Below are 13,513 nucleotides of genomic sequence, written 5' to 3'. Positions count from 1 at the left end.
AGTTTATACCTACGTGGATGGATGTGTACACTGTGGACACAAAATTTCAACACAGACTGTCCCTATGCTACTGGCAGGTAAAGATGGATCTGATTTACCTCCCTCTGGGCTGTGCTAAACCACACTGGTCCTGACAGCAGGCATTAATAACCAGTCATCAGAAGACCAGTTATGGAGGGCATTTGTGTTTTCACGCAGCCGCCCCCTTCCTTCCCCTGCTCACCCCTCACCAAGCCAAGCCCCCGGAGGCTTGGTGATTAGTGCCAGCACAGTGCCATGGACGCCCCATGCCGTGCCTGCTCTGACACCTGACCGCCGGAAGAAATAACAAAATCGATGCTATTTTTAACAGATTCATAACATTGTGCAACACAAAGACATTGGCCTTTGGGATGATAATCAGATGCATGTTTAAAATGTATATTTCCTTGTCTGATTATTCAGCTCCCAGTTTACATTGTGTAACTAACTGCGTGGTGAAGGCTCCCACGGTCTCTCCTCAAGACAAATGGTAATATAATGCAGGCCGTACGAGGACTGTTTCCGTTTAGAAGTGCAGCACTCAGTTTAATGATAGGGCAATGAGACAGCGGATACCATTTTGTTTTGGCTAATGTTTCAATAGTTTAATTCCTCAAACACTCCTAAGGGCCTTCAAAACAAATTTTCAAACTACAATAGAGCTGCAAAAGAGATTTTGTTATTTTTCTTATTGCACACTCACAGGACTCTACACATTCACTCACACACACTCCCATTGACACTCCAACACACACACACACACACACACACACACACACACACACAAAAATATCATATTGCAATTGACCAATACTTACTTACTTTCTCGTGTTCTTCTTATTCTTATTTTTATTTCTCGTGTGGTTTGTTCTACTTTACTTTATTTTATAGTACTACGGATATTGATTACTGCATTGTTAGAATAAGAGCTTGCAAGAAAGGAATTTCACTGTACTTGTGCACGTGACATTAAAACTTATCAGGAGGGGGAATGAATTAACTGTGTATATTCATTTCTTTTTTTAGAGGCAGACAACAGGCACTAGCAGAGCCTGTCTGCAATATTTGCAGAGCCCAGTGCACTTCTAATTAGTCTTATCTCCCTCAGTAACTCCTGGGCAGCTCTGGATCCTTACAGATTATATTATAAGACTGGGGAGACAGAGATAATGAGAGAGAGATAAACAGAGAGAAATAGAAAGACAGAGACAGGCAAAGAGGCTCCATACCTCCTGCCAAGAAATGGGGAAACTTTCATGGTAACTGGCTTTCAGACCTACCACTGTACAGTATAGTAGATATTGTCCCAATATCCCTGTTGGACCTGTGTACTAAGATGGAGTGAGATAACACACACACACACACACACACACACACACACACACACACACACACACACACACACACACACACACACAGGGAATAATGACATCTGTGACACTAACTATTCCAAATGTGTATGAATCTGTACATCTCCTTACTGAAAGATAAAGTGTAAATCGACTTGTAAGAGGTTTTCATGAAGGCAAATCAGACATAATGAGCTATCGGTTTGTCACTTGCCATCGACTTAACTGAGCTCCGAAATCTTTCATGACACTAAATGGAGGAAAGATACTCATTCTAGCTCACTCACGTTCTACTGTCTGTGAATCTGAACTTTTTGTGAATCCTCTCTATTTGAATAAGTCTAAACTCTGAGACTTTACTTTGTGTTTTTGGAGGGAATAAGGTAACAGGGTCATCCAGGAGTGTGTATGTATGCCCCTCCTCACCTCAGCAGATGCTTGTATAGACCTGATAAATCCCCCCCAGAGCAAAGCCATCCATCTTACACCTGACAGGCAGTAGCAGACGACGCCTGATGTGCCTGATGTGACGTCACGATTTCTCAGAAAAACAAGCACATCTCTGTGAAATGTCAACAGAGCACTGAGTGTAACGCAAGCTTTTAATTTTCAAAGCCTTTAACATTTAATTCAGCTTGTGTCATGTTCATTGTTTATTTTTGAGACCCACGGAAACAACTTTTCATATGGCCACCACAACATGTATAATTCTCAAAGCAGCACCACCTTGTCAACAGAGCTCAGTTCTTATTATGGGATGTATTAGGTTACAAAATCCGACTTCTTGGACATAATGTTAGTGATATGCTAGGGAAAGACCCCACTGAACAACTCAGAACATATTTGTCTTGGTAAAATACATTTTATAACATAAGGAAGTGGAATTTCACCAAAGCGCGTTTTCATCCACTCTGGGCAGAGTGGGCGGACACCTTATAAATCATTGAATTTCAACCTTTTGAAGTCAGAAGGTATTAGCCCTGGTTGAAAATAATTAAATGCCTAGTCCGTTATGGATTCTCAGCGCAGCATGTTAAAGCGTCTCAGTAACAGATGGAGTGTTGTGGACTTGAACACAGACCACCCAGATCAAAGGGTAAGCACAGCAGGCGTAAAAAAACAAAACAGGCTCCAGTCAACAGCGAAAACAGGCCTTGGCTTTACCAGGGCACCCCACCACGGGGTTAGTGTCATGGGAGCCATAAACAATCTAAGGAAGGATAAATGCAGGTGTTTGTTTTTCGTTCCCCCTTTCCAATAAATTCTTGGTCATTTGCATACAGTTGTTGTGCGAAACAGTGGCAGGAATCATCGGAGTAAAACATGAACCACCTCCTAGACGGTCTGTTGGTTCAGCTGGAGGGAAGAGAAGCGCTACTTCACTCTCACTCAACAGACATCAGTGGTACAATAATAAAAAGAATCATAATAATTTGTCCTATTTCACACGTGTGTAATTGGAACTGTGTTTTTTTTGCATATCCCACTCCCCCTGACACACCCTTGGAGAGTGGGGTCACAGCCAGGGGTCAGCCATTATTGACTGTGACCCTGGAGAACATGAGGGTTAAGTGCCTTGCTCAAGGGCACATCAACAGATTTATTTTCACCTAGTCAGCTCGGGGATTCCAACCAGCAAGCGTTCGGTTACTGGCCCAACGCTGGCCCAACGCTAGGCTACTTGCCCCCAGCCTAACAGGGGATATAGAGGTGAAGGGGCTGTGTGAACCACTTCACAGAGGGAGTAAGATTGTGTCCCAAATCACACCCTATTCCCAAAATAGTGCTCTACTTTTGATAAGGGTCCAGTGTACTATATTGGGAATAGAGTGCCTTTGGGATGCAGTTCACAACATCATAGACCACCACACCACCACCCACCCTGCATGGGCTCCCCGTCCCCTCCATCTGCTCCCTTTCCTCCAATACACTCCCCTCTCTCCCCCTAGTGCCCACATCGATGACGCAGGGGGCAATAATTACGAGATCACATTTCACCCCCATCCTGGACTCTTAACCTCACCCTGGCTTCCAAGTCCCTCCCCATTTGGCTTCTTCACGGGACAAGAAAACTACAGACGGCGACTCAGAGAGTCTATTTTAGTCCCGTACCAAAAGGAGAACTGACACCTTGTCGTTTTCTTCTGTTTCAAGAGTCCACCAGACTGAGCTGCTTGGTGCACTGAGGATCTGTGTGTGCGTGAGGGAATCTCTCTCAGACAGAAAGCAGATAGAAGGAAGAGGAGGGAGGAGGAGGCGAAGTGTTGGACATGGGAGATTGTTTCCAGGTCTGCCTCCTTTTGGGAAGTGCTGTGAGCACTAAAGGTCAAAGGGTGTAGGTAATCTTGTGTTTCATTAGCCGACCCTCCATGAAATTATAATTAGCTTGAGGGCTCAGCAGGACAAGCTGTTGCTCTCTGATCTCCCTCCATCACATTAAAGCAGGCACACAGAAGGTGTGTGTGTGTGGGATCTGTGTGTACATGCCTGGGTGTGGGTGTGTGGACTGCAACATTTGAATTGTCACACAGATACTGTTTTGCTGCGTTTTCATCTTGATTTAACATACATGAGCTGCATTGATTGCCAGAGATGGTTGGAGAACTTTGGGATTTGTTGTTCGATTGTTCAATTAAACCACAGCCCTTCACATGTTTTTCTCGGCCACTTCCGTTTAATCTTCAATTCCTGTTTCCTAGACCCATGCACAATGCACATACCAATAAACCCATCCATGCATCTCTCTCTCCCCCGCTCTGTCTGTTTCCCTCTCTCTGTCTCTCTCTCACCGTTTCCATTCTCCACATCCCCTCTCTCTGTTTACCCCTTCCCCTTCACCCCTTCGCTTCATGTTCTCACCCCTCCCTCCAGGCTGTTTCCTGGCAGAGATGTCAGTTAGTCCCATCCCCGTTCTGGTGGTCAGCTCAGCTGCAGGTTAACTTGGCCAAATCTCGCCTCCCTCACCTGTTGCTGCTGTTGCTGTTGCGACGGGGGTATTTTGGTAACCGTGTGTGAAGGCGGCTGAGCGGCCCCAGCGGGGTCGGGGTGGGTGGGGATGGGGGGTAGGGGGGTTTATGACTGGGCCTGATGGAGGGGTGACGCTGATGGGGACAGGCAGGCTGTGAGACAGGCCCCATCGTCCTGTGAAGGGCAGCGTCTCACCCGCTCTCCTCACATCAACCCTGTCTGTCTGTCACACGCTCGTCTGACTACCGCTAACCCTTAAACAGGTCCGACGTGGAGAACGCTCCTCACTTAACTTTGAAGACAATCAGTGTGACAAACCTTGTGAGGTCCACTGTAGCGGGTACAGGTTTGCTAGATCTGGTTGAAGATATTTCCTGTTTGACATAAAATGTCTACTTGATTGGCTGAAAGTCAAGTCAGTTTATAATAGCAATAAGGCACCTTGGGGGTTTGTCGTATATGGCCAATATACCATGGCTAAGGGCCATATACCACACCACCTCGGGCCTTATTGCTTAAATATCCCATTAACTGCATATTATGAACCTTATGATGGTGCCTACCTCCCATAGGGAAGACTTGGGAGGTTGCTGCAAGGTATATGTACTTCTTTATCCATCACTATGATCAGAATTCATTAGCTCCTCTCCAAATCGCCCATACCTTTCTGATGTGTTCCTACCCTCAGTCTATCATTCCCTCCCCCAGCCCGTATCGTTGTAGGAATGCAGCCCTATCAGGCCTGCCCTGGCCCTGCCTGCCCCTCCCCAGGGCCAGATGGGAGTCTGTGGAGGACCTCGGGGGTGGCCTGTCTGCCTGACCTCTCCCACTACAGCATGGCTACACAGGGCTGCTCGGAGAGAGAGGCAGTGGAGCTGCACACTGCTCTTACATACACAAACAAACAGCTCATCCACTCAAATAACACACATCTCTACACAGGATAGATAAGGCTGCTGCCACATGCCAATGCACAGGCCTTTAGAGTGTGAAAGCCAACAGTGTGCTGAATCCACAGCGTTGAATAGGACAGTGATGACTGCGTCCCCTTAGGGATGGTTATCTCTTCCTGTGGGACTTACTGCTCCATTCACAACGCCACTGCACCGGCAGGCCTGTCTGGGTTGCTTAGTAATAGAGCAAACGACTCTGCTAAAGTCCTTGTACTACATCCTCTGCAACAAGTAGAATGTCATGAAGAACTCCATGGAACTCTAGCTGGAGCCATGAATAACACACACCACAGGGCCGTGGGGGAAAGGGAAGAAAAGCGGAACAGAGGAGAGCGGATGACGTCATCGTTCTCTATCTCTCCAAACACACAGTGACTCATGGGGGAGATGAGCAGAGGAAGGGATCAGAGCATGAAAGCCTACACACAGACACACACAATGGGACAAGCAGTCACGGCTCCGGCTACGCTACACAGTCCTGCATACATACAGTACATACAGGCAGAGGAGCCAGACAGCCATAAGCCTAGTGGATTTGACAGGGCAAAGCGGCCGGTGAGGTGAGCCCTGCAGCATGTCCCAGCACCGTGACAGGTCATTAGGGGTTAGACTCCACTGATCTGGTATTACCACACCATGCAGGCATTACCCAACCTCCCCTTTCCCTCATCACCATCACACACTGGGTGATACCTGAATCCAGCTACAGCCTACATCACTCACCTTTTACAAGGGCAAAACGCAACAGAGAGGCAGGAAAGATGTGGAAAGAGATTGGCGAAAGGAGAGCGAGAGAGGAAGAGAGAGATTCACACAGCCAGTGTCAACATTCTGGTATTTGTTTCGCTAATCTCTCACATGAAGGCAGTTTAGAGTCTCACATGGTGAGTTTGAATCTCACCCACTGTAACGTTCGTCGCCTGGTGACGAGGAAGCGGACCAGAACGCAGCTGGGAGCGAACACATGTTTATTCAAGACACTGGAATTAAACATGTACACAAAAATCAAGAAAAATGCAGATACGTTACGTGCTCAAACAAAGAGACAACACCCCACAAACAGCGTGGGGAAAACAGCAACTTAAATGTGATCCCAATCAGAGACAATTAGCGACAGCTGTCTCTGATTGGGAATCGACAGAACCCAACATAGAAATAACCCACCTAGAGCCTACACAAGGCTAAAACGTAAACCAAACACAAACCAATGAAAAATACCTAACATGACACACCCTGACCCAATATACCCGAGTTCACCTGGTCAGGGCGTGACAGAACCCCCCCCCAACGGCGTGTACTCCCGGCGCACCAAACTTAAGTCTATTAGGAGGGGGGACCCGGGTGGGCGCCTCACCCTCGGTGGAGGCTCTGGCCCCGGGCGTGTTCTCTCCCCCGCCTTCACCTTAACCCTACCCCTCTGGCCCGGACTGGACCACTGTGGAGCGGCATGCTCAGGCTCCGGAGCGGAGCCGTCGACCGGAACAGGATTGGGGACACGCACCACTAACCTGGTGCGGGGAGCAGGGACGGGCCGGACAGGACTGGGGACACGCACCACTGACTTGGTGCGGGGAGCAGGGACGGGCCGGACAGGACTCGGGACACGCACCACTGACTTGGTGCGGGGAGCAGGGACGGGCCGGACAGGACTGGGGACACGCACCACTGACTTGGTGCGGGGAGCAGGAACGGGCCGGGCCGGACTGGGGACACGCACCACCAACCTGGTGCGGGGAACAGGGACGGGCCGGACAGGACTGGGGACACGCACCACCAACCTGGTGCGGGGAGCAGGGACGGGCCGGACAGGACTGGGGACACGCACCACTAACCTGGTGCGGGGAGCAGGAACGGGCCGGACAGGACTGGGGACACGCACCACTGACTTGGTGCGGGGAGCAGGGACGGGCCGGACAGGACTGGGGACACGCACCACTAACCTGGTGCGGGGAGCAGGGACGGGCCGGACAGGACTGGGGACACGCACTGGTGACCTGAAGCGTGGAACCGGTTTAGCCACTCGTCCTGGCTGGATGCCCATTCTAGCACGGCATGTGCTGGGCATGTCCACCGGACGCACCGGGCTGTGCGGGCGCACTGGCGACACAGCGCGCAACTCCGCATACCATGGCTCCTCCTCCAGATCTTCCCTCTGCAGGTCCTCAATCAACTGCCTCATCATCTTCGTCTCTTCCTCCGCCGTCATCCCCCACGAGAGCAGTGGCCTGGGCTCTTCCTCTGCCCTTCCGGACCACCCCATTAGCCCCCCCAAAAAAATTTCTTGGGGGTGTTTTCCGGGCCTCCTCGACCGCCGCCTGCGACTCCGTCTACCGGCTGGCTTTACCTCCTCGACCTGGGAATCCTTCCGCCAGGGTCCTTTCCCCGACATGATCTCCTCCCAGGTCCAGAACTCCTTCCCCTCGCGAGCCCATCTCTCGCGCTCCTTTTCCTCCCGCTGCTTGGTCCTGGTTCGGTGGGGTGTTCTGTAACGTTCGTCGCCTGGTGACGAGGAAGCGGACCAAAACGCAGCTGGGAGCGAACACATGTTTATTCAACACACTGGAATTAAACATGTACACAAAAATCAAGAAAAAATGCAGATACGTTACGTGCTCAAACAAAGAGACAACACCCCACAAACAGCGTGGGGAAAACAGCAACTTAAATGTGATCCCAATCAGAGACAATTAGCGACAGCTGTCTCTGATTGGGAATCGACAGAACCCAACATAGAAATAACCCACCTAGAGCCTACACAAGGCTAAAACGTAAACCAAACACAAACCAATGAAAAATACCTAACATGACACACCCTGACCCAATATACCCGAGTTCACCTGGTCAGGGCGTGACACCCACGCAGAAGTTGTTCATGAGAAAATCTGTCTTAACAGAATCTCAGCAAGCCAGTCAGAAGAAATCCCACTCGGTGAAGCCATCCAAACCCACAACTCAGCAGCACTGTTCCAGTTTTAACAGACATACACTACCGCTCAAAAGGTTGAGGTCACTTAGAAATGTCCTTGTTTTCCATGAAAACATACATGAAATGAGTTGCAAAATGAATAGTCAAGACGTTGACAAGGTTATACATAATGATTTTTAATTGAAATAATAATTGTGTCCTTCAATCTTTGCTTTCGTCAGAGAATCCTCCATTTGCAGCAATTACAACCTTGCAGACCTTTGGCATTCTAGTTGTCAATTTGTTGAGGTAATCTGAAGAGATTTCACCCCATGCTTCCTGAAGCACCTCCCACAATTGGGTTGGCTTGATGGGCACTTCTTAAGTACTGTACGGTCAAGCTGCTCTCACAACAGCACAATAGGGTTGAGATCTGGTGACTGTGCTGGCCACCCCATTATAAACAGAATACCAGCTGACTGCTTCTTCCCTAAATAGTTCTTGCATAGTTTGGAGCTGTGCTTTGGGTCATTGTCCTATTGTAGGAGGAAATTGGCTCCAATTAAGCGCCGTCCACAGGGTATGGCATGGCGTTGCAAAATGGAGTGATAGCCTTCCTTCTTCAAGATCCCTTTTACCCTGTAGAAATCTCCCACTTTACAATCACTAAAGCACCCCCAGACTAGAGGTCAACCGAATATGATTTTTCAACGCCGATGTGATACCGATTATTGGAGGACCAAAAAGAGCCACTACCGATTAATCGGACAATTAAAAAAAAAATATATATATATATATATACACTGCTCAAAAAAATAAAGGGAACACTTAAACAACACAATGTAACTCCAAGTCAATCACACTTCTGTGAAATCAAACTGTCCATTTAGGAAGCAACACTGATTGACAATACATTTCACATGCTGTTGTGCAAATGGAATAGACAACAGGTGGAAATTATAGGCAATTAGCAAGACACCCCCAATAAAGGAGTGGTTCTGCAGGTGGGGACCACAGACCACTTCTCAGTTCCTATGCTTCCTGGCTGATGTTTTGGTCACTTTTGAATGCTGGCGGTGCTTTCACTCTAGTGGTAGCACGAGACGGAGTCTACAACCCACACAAGTGGCTCAGGTAGTGCAGCTCATCCAGGATGGCACATCAATGCGAGCTGTGGCAAGAAGGTTTGCTGTGTCTGTCAGCGTAGTGTCCAGAGCATGGAGGCGCTACCAGGAGACAGGCCAGTACATCAGGAGACGTGGAGGAGGCCGTAGGAGGGCAACAACCCAGCAGCAGGACCGCTACCTCCGCCTTTGTGCAAGGAGGAGCAGGAGAAGCACTGCCAGAGCCCTGCAAAATGACCTCCAGCAGGCCACAAATGTGCATGTGTCTGCTCAAACGGTCAGAAACAGACTCCATGAGGGTGGTATGAGGGCCCGACATCCACAGGTGGGGGTTGTGCTTACAGCCCAACACCGTGCAGGACGTTTGGCATTTGCCAGAGAACACCAAGATTGGCAAATTCGCCACTGGTGCCCTGTGCTCTTCACAGATGAAAGCAGGTTCACACTGAGCACGTGACAGACGTGACAGAGTCTGGAGACGCCGTGGAGAACGTTCTGCTGCCTGCAACATCCTCCAGCATGACTGGTTTGGTGGTGGGTCAGTCATGGTGTGGGGTGGCATTTCTTTGGGGGGCTGCACAGCCCTCCATGTGCTCGCCAGAGGTAGCCTGACTGCCATTAGGTACCGAGATGAGATCCTCAGACCCCTTGTGGGACCATATGCTGGTGCAGTTGGCCCTGGGTTCCTCCTAATGCAAGACAATGCTAGACCTCATGTGGCTGGAGTGTGTCAGCAGTTCCTGCAAGAGGAAGGCATTGATGCTATGGACTGGCCCGCCTGTTCCCCAGACCTGAATCCAATTGAGCACATCTGGGACATCATGTCTCGCTCCATCCACCAACGCCACGTTGCACCACAGACTGTCCACGAGTTGGCGGATGCTTTAGTCCAGGTCTGGGAGGAGATCGCTCAGGAGACCATCCGCCACCTCATCAGGAGCATGTCCAGGCGTTGTAGGGAGGTCATACAGGCACGTGGAGGCCACACACGCTACTGAGCCTCATTTTGACTTGTTTTAAGGACATTACATCAAAGTTGGATCAGCCTGTAGTGTGGTTTTCCACTTTAATTTTGAGTGTGACTCCAAATCCAGACCTCCATGGGTTGATAAATTGGATTTCCATTGATTATTTGTGTGATTTTGTTGTCAGCACATTCAACTATGTAAAGAAAAAAGTATTTAATAACATTATTTCTTTCATTCAGATCTAGGATGTGTTGTTTAAGTGTTCCCTTTATTTTTTTGAGCAGTATATATATATATATATATATATTTTTTGAAATAATGACAATTACAACAATACTGAATGAACAATGAACACATTTTAACTTAATATAATACATAAATAATATCTATTTAGTCTCAAATAAATAATGAAACATGCTCAATTTGGTTTAAATAATGCAAAACACAGTGTTGGAGAAGAAAGTAAAAGTGCAATATGTGCCATGTAAAAAGCTAACATTTAAATTCCTTGCTCAGAACATGTGTAAGCTGGTGGTTCAATATTCCCAGTTCTTCAATATTCCCAGTAAATAAAAATTAGGTTGCAGTTATTATAGGAATTATGACGCGTCGACTATTTCTCTCTATACCATTTGTATTTCATATACATTTGACTATTGGATGTTCTAACAGGCACTTTAGTATTGCCAGCCTAATCTCAGGAGTTGATAGGCTTGAAGTCATAAACAGCACTGTGATCAAGCATTGCTAAGAGCTGCTGGCAAACGCAGTAAAGTTTGTATGAATGCTTACGAGCCTGCTGCTGCCTACCACCACTCAGTCAGACTGTTCTATCAAATATCAAATCATAGAGTTAATTATAATATAATAAACACAGACATACGGGCCTTTGGTTATTAATATGGTCAAATCCGGAAACTATCATTTCGAAAACAAAACGTTTATTCTTTCAGTGAAATACGGAACCGTTCCGTATTTTATCAAACGGGTGGCAACCCTAAGTATAAATATTGCTGTTACATTGCACACCCTTCAATGTTATGTCATAATTTTGTAAAATTCTGGCAAATTATTTCGCAACGAGCCAGGCGGCCCAAACTGTTGCATATACCCTGACTCTGCGTGCAATGAACGCAGGAGAAGTGACACAATTTCCCTAGTTAATATTGCCTGCTAACATGAATTTCTTTTAACTAAATATGCAGGTTTTAAAATATAATTCTGTGTATTGATTTTAAGAAAGGCAAAAGATGTTTATGGTTAGGTACATTCGTGCAACGATTGTGCTTTTTTCACGAATGTGCTTTTGTTAAATCATCACCCGTTTGGCGAAGTAGGCTGTGATTCGATAATAAATTAACAGGCACCGCATTGATTATATGCAACGCAGGACAAGCTAGTTAAGCTAGTAATATCATCAACTATGTGTAGTTAACTAGTGATTATGTTAAGATTGATTGTTTTTTTATAAGATAAGTTTAATGCTAGCTAGCAACTTACCTTGGCTCCTTACTGCACTCGCGTAACAGGTGGTCAGCCTGCCACGCAGTTTCTTCGTGGAATGCAATATAATCGGCGTCCAAAAATGCAGATTACCGATTGTTATGAAAACCTGAAATCGGCCCGAATAATCGGCCATGCCGATTAATCGGTCAACCTCTACCCCAGTCCATCACATTGCCTCCACCATGGTTGACAGATGGCATCCAGTACTCCTCCAGCATCTTTTTATTTTTTCTGCATCTCACAAATGTTCTTCTTTTTGATCCGAACACCTCAAACTTAGATTTGTCTGTCCATAACACTTTTTTCCAATCTCCCTCTGTCCAGTGTCTGTGTTCTTTTGCCCATCTTAATCTTTTCATTTTATTGGCCAGTCTGAGACATGGCTTTTTCTTTGCAACTCTGCCTAGAAGGCCAGCATCCCGGAGTCGCCTCTTCACTGTTGACATTGAGACTGGGGTTTGCGGGTACTATTTAATGAAGCTGCCAGTTGAGGACTTGTGAGGTGTCTATTTCTCAAACTAGACACTAATGTACTTGTCCTCTTGCTCAATTGTGCACCGGGGCCTCACACCTCTTTCTATTCTGGTTAGAGCCAGTTTGCGCTGTTCTGTGAAGGGAGTAGTACACACTCGCATGGAATAGCCTTCATTTCTCAGAACAAGAATAGACCGACGAGTTTCAGAAGAAAGTTCTTTGTTTCTGGCCATTTTGAGCCTGTAATCGAACCCACAAATGCTGATGCTCCAGATAATCAACTAGTCTAAAGAAGGCCTTCCAGTTTTATTGCTTCTTTAATCAGAACAACAGTTTTCAGTTGTGATAACATAATTGCAAAAGGGTTTTCTAATGATCAATTAGCATTTTAAAATTATAAACTTGGATTGGAACACAGGAGTGATGGTTGCTGATAATGGGCCTCTGTACGCCTATGTAAATATTCCATTTTAAAAAATCTGCCGTTTCCAGCTGTCATGACGTTGGCCTGTGGGTAAGGTTTATGACCCCCCCCCCATAAATACCTTTCTCCCTTCCCCTCTCTGAATCTACTGAAGGACTTGAATAGCCTGTGTTAAATATAGAGAGTCTGGGAACATCAAACAAATGGGGAAAGGTACCACATATTTTGTTAATAAAACCAGTTGGAAATATGCTTGATAACGTAATGAGTATGGATTTCATTTCAGTTGTCATCTGAGACATTATGATTGATGACAGGACGACATAAACTGTACCTGAGAAAGTATACGCCCTCTAGTTATCAGAGTCACATGGAATTGTTATGCAATTGAAATGTTTGATATTGAAAATGTTTGTTAGGAGATGAAATGTAATTTTAGCTTCCAAATGAGAGAATTGGGTTTTCATAAGGAAAGTGCCCTGCTCGATCAGTGGCCCAACCCTGTGAAGAGACAGGGGTTATAAACGATGAAACACCTCCCTCCCCCTCTCCACTATATAAGCCTTTGACGAAAAGATAACGGTTGTTCCAGTACGGGAGGTCTGCAGCCTCTACGTTAGAAGGACACACATGTCAAGTACAGAACTAAGCCAACCACGGCGTGAGCTCTGGTATGAACTGGTATGAACTTTGAGCTTATTCACTACAGAAGTGATACTTCCTAGCCGCTGTAGACGTGGGCTAGGAAAGGACGGACGACGGATCCAGTCTAACAACCAGACGAAGATACCACCACGTATCCAATTGACCACCATTGACATT

At 46.9% G+C, this 13,513-nt stretch overlaps 1 protein-coding gene across 1 annotated transcript in view; it reads right to left on the bottom strand.

The window, feature by feature from the left end:
* LOC106607294 (inactive phospholipase C-like protein 2) overlaps positions 1–13,513 on the bottom strand; it is a 101,690-nt gene that overhangs the window by 42,512 nt on the left and 45,665 nt on the right. The gene's annotated exons all lie outside the window — the stretch shown is intronic.

This window comes from Salmo salar, chromosome ssa06 (genome assembly GCF_905237065.1).
Source record: "Salmo salar chromosome ssa06, Ssal_v3.1, whole genome shotgun sequence".
NCBI classification, from domain to species: Eukaryota; Metazoa; Chordata; class Actinopteri; order Salmoniformes; family Salmonidae; genus Salmo; species Salmo salar.
Note: the sequence above shows the minus strand (reverse complement) of the source record. Positions and strands in the feature narration are given on the sequence as shown.